Raw genomic sequence first — 9,961 nt, 5'->3', positions numbered from 1 at the left:
TATGGTACAGGTCTTTAAACTGTGTCTACAGCACACACCAGTTCTTGTGCACATACAATTAAAATAACGGATTAAAAATGCGTGGTAATTTTTTGAAAAAATAAAGTGGGTGGGTTCAGTAATTAATTACTAAACCAGCTAATTTTGTAGTGTTATGGTTACCCAAAATATTAGCCTGTCTTTACATGTAATCTGCTTATTCCTATATTAATAGCAGATGCCAGCAGACATTCAGCAAGGATACTGTTGGCTATTTTTTCTTTTTTGGTCAAAGACAACTATTGCTTGATTGAGCAAAGGACCTGGGCAGGCAGCCATGAAGCTGTAGCCAACTTCTTAAAGCAACTGGCTATTAAAACTGATGGAGTAAAACTTTTTATTTAAGGTGGATAGAATACTAATGTCCTGGGTTTATGCGCTGCCAAAATTTAAGTGCTATTCATATTATACTGGTGAGACACCGATACACATGCCCTTTCATTAAATAATCTGATGACATAACAAAATGTGTACAAATAACATCTGTTGATTCCAGAGGTGTTGTCCTGTTCAGATGCTTTTATGTCTCTGGCATTTTTGTCCTTGTTTTTATATTTACTTTTCCTCAGGCCCCTGTAGCTACAGTGCATATTCCTATGCCTCGTCTTTCAGCTTTTGTTAATGAGAAGGCAGGGAATTTAAGCTGATCTAAATGTGTCATTATTTGCTTGTTGCTAAACCAACTTCTTCTCCCTTGCAATAGAATCCAATGCCAGTCAGGTAGATAGTTGTACTATCCTTTCTTTTTTCCTCAAAGTTGACATTGTAGTTCAGCCCTGACTAACAGAGCAGCAGTGTAGCTAACTGGTAACTAGTGTTGAAGAGCAAGGACAGAAACAAAATGCAATTTTGACCATCACTGTGCTGTTGTTTCCAACCAGCAAGCCAAACAAAGACTTGTGATTAAAGCATCGCTATGATCATGGCTTTTCAGGCACTTAACATAGTTACTGTTTTGGTTTGCTTTACTTTTTTATCTATTTTTTACGGTTTCAGACACCAGTTGCCCAACGTATATCTGTAAAGAAAGTAAGCACAAGAAAGCTTAATTCTTAAAAATTATGTAATTGTTGGGGTTGGATGAGATGGTGGGAGGTCAGCCTCTGGCTCAGAGCAGGATCAGCACTGGGAGCGGGGCAGGTTGCTCAGGGCTTTCCCCAGTGCTCCTTCGGAAGAATTTCTATCCTGATGTCTATGTGCTGGAGCAGAGGGCAGCGGTACACGGTTGGGCAGCAGATGTGTGAGCTGGAGCAAGGAGGTGAACCTTAGCTAGAGCATGGAGAGAGCTGAACCTTGGCTCAGGCACTCTCAAAGAGGCAGACAGCATGGCTGGGTTGCTGTGGAAAGTAAACTGTGCATAAAAAGACTGCTGCAGAGTGCTCCTTCCCTCCCTCCATTCCTCATCCTTTACAGAAGAGGTGATGAGGAGCAGCCTCCCGGTGTGCTCCTGGGACAGGGCTGCTCCATACCGTCTCTTATTCAGGACAGATCTACGGTCCCCAGCAGCCCTTAGTTACTCTTTCTGATTCACTGACCAGGATTTGTTTTTTAAACAGTTAAGTATACCCACTACAGTGCCACAAATGGCAGTCTTAGTTTTTCTGTGCTTTTTGTAGTTTTTTAAGAGGTATTTTACACTTTTTGTATTCCCACTATGCTTGTGATTTAAGTTGGGATTCACAAACTGATGAGGAAATGTACCAGAATTTTAACTCCCTCGTTGGAGTGGGGACCTATTAATCTGAAAAGTTATATGAAATACTGTTGGTTTAATATAATCCTGAACCGCTATGCCATTATTGAAAGCCACTGCTTTAGAAATTGGATGTATGTATTTAACAGACTCTTCAAAGTGATGACTCTAAGGTGATTCTGAGATCCCTGCTCAAATCATGATCACCTGTTACAGCAAAACACAATGAGTTGTAGTTGTTACACCTGTTGTATGTAGGTGAAACATGTCACCCTCTATCTGGCATTCTTTCAGTTACTGTATACTAAGATCAAATAAAATACATGTTTAAGTTTTGAAATTCGGTAATTCAGAGTTGGGAAACACCAGAGGTAAGGATGCCTCTTGTTGCCTTGTGCAGACTCCTTGCAGTGTAGGACTGTTTTTTAATGACATGATCACATCCCACTTTTTTGCACATAACTTTTCTGCCTCATTCAGTGCACAAAGCAGTGAACCCCATTGCTGAAGCTGTTAACCTGGAGCCTGCTGTACTGCAGCTTTCTGAAATCCTGGACCAAGCACAGAATTACAAATTCCCTCAAGTGTTCATAATCTTGGTGTTTAGGAGCACTGAGTCTTGCATACTTTGTAGCATTAATGTTTTAACTGTATGCCTAGAAGCTATAAGATTGCATTGGTCTCATTTTACAGATAGAAACCAGGGGCACGATGAGACTGAACTCAGGAATATCAATAACTCTGGATGTTAGAACTTGAATTTTCTACTTTAATATTCAAGTTACGGCTTTCAGTGGCTCCTATTGCGCAGCGCTCGTGCAAATCAGCCTCCAGGATCTAATTGTACTGCCCCCAGAGCATGAATAACTTGCAGTTTCCCAATCAAGTAGCATGAAAATGTACAGTGGGGCAACATACCACGGACTAATTTTATCTTAGAAATAGATGACCTGCAGTGCCAAAAATTGAAACAGGAGCATGAGGTAGGCTCATGGTTAAAAGAAAATTTTAGTCTGAAGAAGCCAAAATTAAGATCTTTAAATGGAAGGGTTTAGAAGACCTACTCTTGGGTATCCTTAACTGTTCATGAAGACTTTATATGCTGATTTGCAGCTACAAGTATATCTTCAAATGTGACTGAAATGCCTTTGCGTAAGAGATGAAACTGAACGTTAGCTGAAGTAGGGTAGAAAATGGAAAACAATTTGTCCAGCGGAAAGTAATTGCCACATTTAGTATTTGGCAAAGATGTCAAGGCAATGCCCCTTCTCATTTCAAAAGTAACTTGTGGTTGGTTTGTGGGTTGTCGTGGTTTTATTGGGTGCAAATGAGCAAGCCTGTTTGTAATTGCACCTCTGGCAACATGGTGCTCCCTGGCATCAGCTGATCTGTTGATCCTGACAAGTATGGAAGAGAAGAGTGGGTCTTAAAATCTAGTGGTCTCGAGAACTATATGAGTTTTAGCACATTTTTCTGCCATGCCTGTATGGGGGCAAGATCAGCCATGTTTCTGGAGCCTAATTAAAGAAACATCAAATCTATAGGTGCCTCGTAGTGTTTAGTTTACAGTTAAAATGAAGCATTTTTAGCAAGTTTGAATCTGCAAAGCAGAAGTCGTTATTTCTGGAGTGATGTATCCTGAGGTCAGTGTTTGGAGAGCCCAAAAGAAATGTGTACCAGGCTCCCCGGTCCTCAGAGGACCCCTGACCAAAGGTAGGAGTCCTGGTATAGGGCCAACCTTGAGTCTGCTGCATCTTGGTGTTATTCTATTACTGAAATTTCTTCTTAATTAAGACCTTTGTGTACAGTGCAAATGTGGCAGGTAAATCTAATTAAAGCCATTCAAGAAAATAGTGGATTTTTTAGTAAAATATTTTTGCTAGGTAAATTGTCACTAGGGAGCATGGGAGATGTGTATGTGAAAAATCTGGCATTTGTTGTGGCTGGTTTGAGGGACATACTTCTGTGTTCTGTTTTAAAGTCGTGCACATACATTTTTAGAAAGCAAATAGAGTTGTTGCAGTCTGTGTCCCTACCAGTGCACTCGAGAGTACAACAGGCTGCTTTTCATGTATGTTGATAAGATGTGTATGTCTAAATTCCCCCCTAACCCAACTCCATCAGTGGGAAAAGACTGTCCTTTGTCAGGGAGAAAAGTTATGAAAGATGTTCTTTATTCAGGATGGAGTGCTTCAGGGAAGAAAGAAAGTGATTTCTGAGTGATTCATTTGGTCAAACATGCCAGAAAATTTTCCGCTCTTCTATCAATCCTAAAGAAAATATAGTAGCCCCAAAAGTAGTAATTATTTTCATAAATTATATTCATGTGCTATATATTCATTAGTAATGTTGGAAGGGTTTTTTAGGTGCATTTCTTTAAAGTATATAGATGCTTTTGCTTGCATGCACGTTATGTCAGTATTCTGTAATTTCCAACTCCTTCCCTAGACGCTCCCTGAAGACCAGTGGTTTGAATCTGAAAAGGGGGCAATGGTGGTAAAATACCACCATTGTTAGTTCTGCTGCTGCCGGGTTCTCATGACCCTCAGCAACAAGAAGTTAATTCCAGAAACACAATTACAAAAATACCAATATGCTTGACCTGCCAAGTATTTCTGTTCAGCATGAGACTGCGGAGGGGGGTGATGGAGGACTCCCCACTGTCTCAAAGTCCAGAGAGAGATGTAACTTTCTCATACCCACTCCCATGGCTTTGCTGCCGTGCGCTGTGTGAGATTTGGAGTGACTGTGGAGGAGTAGCAGAGGTTCCTGGGGTGACAACAACATTCATCTTCTGGTTTTACATTTGAGATATATAAATTCTGTATTTGAACAAGTCCTGCTTCCATCAAATAGGCCTATGTCAGAGATTATTTTCCCAAGAAAAATTCAGTTTTGATTGCTTAATTTCTTCACATTATGAGATACAAAACTCTGCTGATAAAATGGGGAGTCAGTGCTGGTAATAGAACTGGATACTGTTTGAATCAGTGGGTTTGTATTTGACAGCTATTTAGAAGATTCTTGATAGGTCGTCTTCTTTCTGGAGCTTGGCTGTTCACTGATTTCAGTGGTACACTAATCTTTAGAAAATACACATTGCTTTTCTAGAAGGTTATGGTATCAGTCCTTTTTATAGTACAACTTTCCTCTTTTATTTTTTTGCTATTGACTTTGCATGTTTCCTTGAGCATCCATGAGGTTCTTTCAGTTCTCGGTAGACAAATATTTCTCATTTCTTTGTGTGTACACACGGCCTCAGTTCTTTCTGCTTGTAGATGTTTCCTGTGTGACTAGAAGGCTGATGCTCAATCAGTATTCTACACCATGCCTTTATAGAGGATTCCTGTAAGCATTGTAATTATTGCTGATGTTTGCAGACCATAATATTGGAAACAAATCATAGTACTATTTTTCCAGGAGCAGTATATGTAATACAATATTGTTTAAGTTTCTGTACATTTAGATAGATGTGTTTATTGGTACTTATATTTTTTCTATGATATATAAGAGCTTATGTAGACTGATACAAGCACTGAATTTATTTGTCTGACCTTAAACTGTAATGACATTTTTCCATCCCAAGATTGCTGCTTAATATCAGTCATGGCATATTAAATTATGTATCTTCTCTCTTATTTCCTATTAGCTGTTTTGTATGTGTTTTCATGTCTGTAATCCTACAGACCACTTTCCATATCCCCATGCAAGAGAATTTATTTACAGCTATGCCACAACATTTATATAGAACGTTTATATCCACAACAAACTTTTAGCTGCTAAATGAACACCATAATAATTCCCATCAATATAACCTTGTTGGTGGCTGGCCAGCAAATTCCTAAACATGGGAAATTTCTGGACTCAGTAAGGCCCTGGAGACTGGACTCCCATTGTTCTGCTTTCCCAGCTACTGTTGGATGTGATGTTTAGTTTCAGAAATCAGTGAAGTCTCAGTTCTGAATTTTGTGCTATCACTTTTTGTTTGAATGAAAAAACATCTTTAAAAATGTCCCATATTATAATGTTTTTAGGGGTTCTGAGAATTTGGATGACTTAACATTTCTATTTGTGCACTACTTGCCAGGCAATGGCCTTATTCCATAGCAGTGGTTTGACTTAGGCTTGTCTTTATGTATTTTGTGTTTCTTGCATTTCTAGTGAGACACATGTTCTGTCTTGCTCTTCCTGATTTCTTTTGTTTTTCTGTCATAACATGACCAATTCCTGTGCTGCTGTGTATCATAATTCCTTTAAAAGTCCATCCATCACCTTGAGTCAGAATTCATTGAGAAACCCAGATTTCACTTCAACTGAAACTTATTTTAACAGCAAATTTGAAAAGCTTGAAAGTGTGAACTTCAGAACCTGAAAAGACAGAAAAAAAAATAATTGTACAATGTCATAGTTTTAAGCCAGCCTCATGATTTTAAAGGAGTGGTGCCTCTCTTATGATTCTTGAAAATTCAGGTTTGGGAATATTATTTTCAAATAATAAAGAATTTGTGATAGTTTATTTTGATTATTGCAAGCCACAATATGATATAATCAAAAATGTTTTTATTATATACAGGCTACAGTATGATAGTGTAGGAGGTTCCTTCCTTGACTGACATTAAGCATCCACAAGATGACTTCACTTCTGTAACTCCTTTGCATGCCCCGTTTACAGTTCAAAAGTGAAAATATTTTGACAATCAGACCACCCTGGTGCAGCTTATACTGCAAATGTGCAAAGACTGAATGCACACAGATATGAGTGCAGCAAGCGCCAATGGTATGAGAGGGGATCAGGAACATCTGCAATTCTCATGGCACATGGTTCCAAAAAAACCCAAACTTGAGAAATAAATTTAATTTACATAATAATCAATTTCATGTGAAATACTCTGCCTGTCATTCCAGTAGAGGGCAGTAATTTACATACAGTAATATCAATTAGTACATGTACACAGCCAGGTATTGCAGAATAGTGGACACACTAACTGGTTTTGTGAAGATAGCGCAATATTCAAGGCGTACTAAGGCCCTCAAGGACAGAATGCCATCCAGAAGTCTTATTTTTGGTGCCTTTGCAGCAGGACTTAATCACAATTAATTACAGTAGAGTTTATGCAAATTGTACTCAGCTCACTAAACTAAATCACCTCCACGTGCTCAGTGCTATATGCAGAAGTGTGCAACACATGCCCCCAGAGTAATGCCAAAAAAAATCCAGACTGAAGGACTGCGCCATAACCCTTGCATTATTTGGGTCACTTAAATCAAGAAGACGTGCCAAAAAAACATGTGTTTGGCTCCTAAGATAATCAATGAAGTCCGAAACTATGCAGTGCAGATACGGCCTCTCTCACCTGCAGGTGCTAGTCTGGAGCAGTGTGTACAAATGAGCTCTCCATCCTTTGGCACAGAATCCTGAAATACTTTCAGCACTTACTTCACTTAGCACTGTAGAAGTAGACCAAAATTCATGAGAACTAAAGAACTGAGATGTTTTCAGCTAGCATGCCAATCAAAACTGAAATGTACTCTGCTGTATATAGTCATATTGCAATGGAGAATTTCATTGAATACTGATTTTTTTTCTCTATTGCTGTTGAATAGTAAATACATAGAAACATTCTTGTGTCCAGAAATAATTTTTACAGATCCAGTAACATGCTGTAGTGCAGTGGAAGAGGAGGTACTGAAACTTGCAAAGTTTCATTATAATTCATATTATAATTCATTCATAAATTTGTCATTTTTTAATCTGTAAGAATTTGATTCCTAATCTATTTCAAAAAAAGTACCACTTGAAATTTCTGCTAGCTAAAAATTGTTTAAACTGTATTTGTTAGCAGCAAGATAAGTTCACTAACTCCAAAATAGCTTTCTTAACTTTGTCAATACTTCACAAATTTTACTTGTCACAAATGTAAAATGATGTGGGGATCAGTTTCTTCCGTTGCTTGAGCTAAATGAATGGCATTGGTGCTCCAAGAAGCCAAGCAGCGTGTTTTCTGGAGAGGAGGGACTCATGTCCCAGGCTATGATGATGCAGAAGACACTGCACCTTTGCAGGTCATTTAATACAGAAGCACTAAAAAAAACCCAGAAACCAAAACAAACCAGAACTGGAGTATTGATTTTGTTATAGAAAGAATTTAAGGGGAAATTACCTTCACATCGGAAGCATAGTTGAAGCCTACCTTATATCATGTGTAGATCCATCTGAATCTGAGCTAAGAGTAGCTTGAAATCACTTTGTATTTGGTCTCCTGTTGTTGTCATGTAATGGCCAGCTCCAGGAAGGGTATAGCTTGAGGGAATGTGGAAAGAGTTAAGTCAAAACTAATGTTAAAAATCATACTTCTCTCAGTCAAAATACTGAAAAGTTACACTTAGCATTACAAAAAAGGATTCCTAAAGATTTAGGAACCTCCTGCATTGGTTCATAGCTTGGACTTCCTTAAAGTGTGTTGCGTACATGTGAATTCACTGCATGGAGGAATAAGGACCTGAGCATTTGTCCCCACTTTTAGGTTATTTTCAATATGCCTCATTCCTCTGGTAAATGCACCTCTCGTTCCCCATTCCAGTCCCACTCATCCTGATCTGAATGACGTGTTATTTCATAGCTTATCCAGAATAATGCTGTAATAAATTATTTGAGACTGTGAGCCATTTATGTGTCAGTTGACTGCTGAGAGAATATGTGATTGGCATCTCATGGTCTTGCTCATTTTAAGAGGGCTCTTTAATGTAAGGACAGATTTTATCTAAATAAATCAATTTTACAGGGAGATTTCAGCCATCACATTTGTAGTAAGAAAGAAACTTTTTATTTATGACATTGGGAAGACCACAGCTGGGAACGCACCCATTACTAGACTCAAACAGATGGTTTCTGATAACTCCATGAACTATTTACACTCTTTTTAGCCAATACGTTGCAGCAGTCCCAACCTGCAAATGCCTCTTCAGAAACAAATACAGAACTGTCTGTCTGTCTCAAGGCACAAAGCAAAAGAGTCATGACTTTAAAATACTGTGGGTTGAGTATGTGTATGATACTCACTTGAAATTTAGGAAGGAGTGCTTTTAATGGAGAATATTTATGCATTGATGCAATAAACATTCTGAATTACAAATAAAGTCATAGAGGGTAGGGTGTCTTTGTAGGTGTAGTGAAGTGAGGATTTTCAGCAAAGGCTAACAGTTTTTTCAAGAAACAAAAATGTTTTCCGTTTGTGGAAGTCACTGAGAGAAGGTAAATGCTCATCTTCAGAATAGCTCTCTAAATAAAATAGCAGAACGAGAAGAAAATGATACAATATGGGCAAGCATTAGAGGAGTTTATAGTTATGAGAAAATTGGTGGGACAACTGTCGTATAATAGTGTAACTCGTGATTCAGTTCCTGTACTTTCAAGTAAAACCAATGCATGGCACATGTTATTTCTCTTCAATTTTTGAACTTTAATTTGTAGCTTTAAAATTTTACTGAACATCACTGTATTTCTGGTATCATAGGGAGGTAAAAATGACAACTGATTCCTCTTTTCTGCATTATTTATTACTTCATCCACCTTTACCTTACCTTCTCATACAGCTGAGATTTTCGAAGCCCCATGACAGCATTGAGCCCATCAGCTACCTTTGAACAGACTGGGAAATTATATAGCCAAAAAGACAGAGTCAGCTTTCAAAATGTCAGTAATCACCATTAACAAACATAACCGAATATATGTACATTGAACCTCTACTTGAATTTCTGCCACATGGTGAGGTGTTTGGGGTTTTGCCCAGTTTCTTTCCTGGGAAGAACTTTTACAGCTTTGTTACCAGTTAAAGATTTGTCCCTTTTTTTTTCTTTTTTTTTTTTCTTTTTTTTTCTGCCAGTTACATTAAGGAACATAAAGAGCAACTTTTCCAAAATCAGCAGAAACACACTGGATTCTGATGTAAGGCTAGTTTGTATCTTCCTGACTTGACTCACTCCATCCATCGCTCCTGAAAATAAAGAAGCATTAGTTTGTAGAGAGTCAGAAGTATATAGTTTTACATTAGCTTGGCAAATGGGTATTTTGGTAATTGCAGTTTCTCTCTATGTATGTCCCTAACAGCTCCAAGTGCTTTTATTTCAGAACAAAACCAACAATTTGATTATGGCCGTAATTCAACAGAGCACTTAAATACTTTGTAAATGTAAATGGTTAAGTGTTTGACTCGTGGACTCATCTGTTTT

General features: G+C 38.2%; 1 protein-coding gene across 3 annotated transcripts in view; it reads left to right on the top strand.

Annotated features, from left to right (window-relative positions):
• Nucleotides 1-9,961, top strand: part of STARD13 (StAR related lipid transfer domain containing 13) — a 312,260-nt gene that overhangs the window by 169,379 nt on the left and 132,920 nt on the right. The window lies entirely within an intron of this gene.

This window comes from Falco punctatus (assembly GCF_963210335.1).
Source record: "Falco punctatus genome assembly, chromosome: 2".
NCBI lineage: Eukaryota > Metazoa > Chordata > Aves > Falconiformes > Falconidae > Falco > Falco punctatus.
The sequence above is the reverse complement of the archived record's forward strand: the minus strand, read 5'-3'. Positions and strand labels throughout refer to the sequence as shown.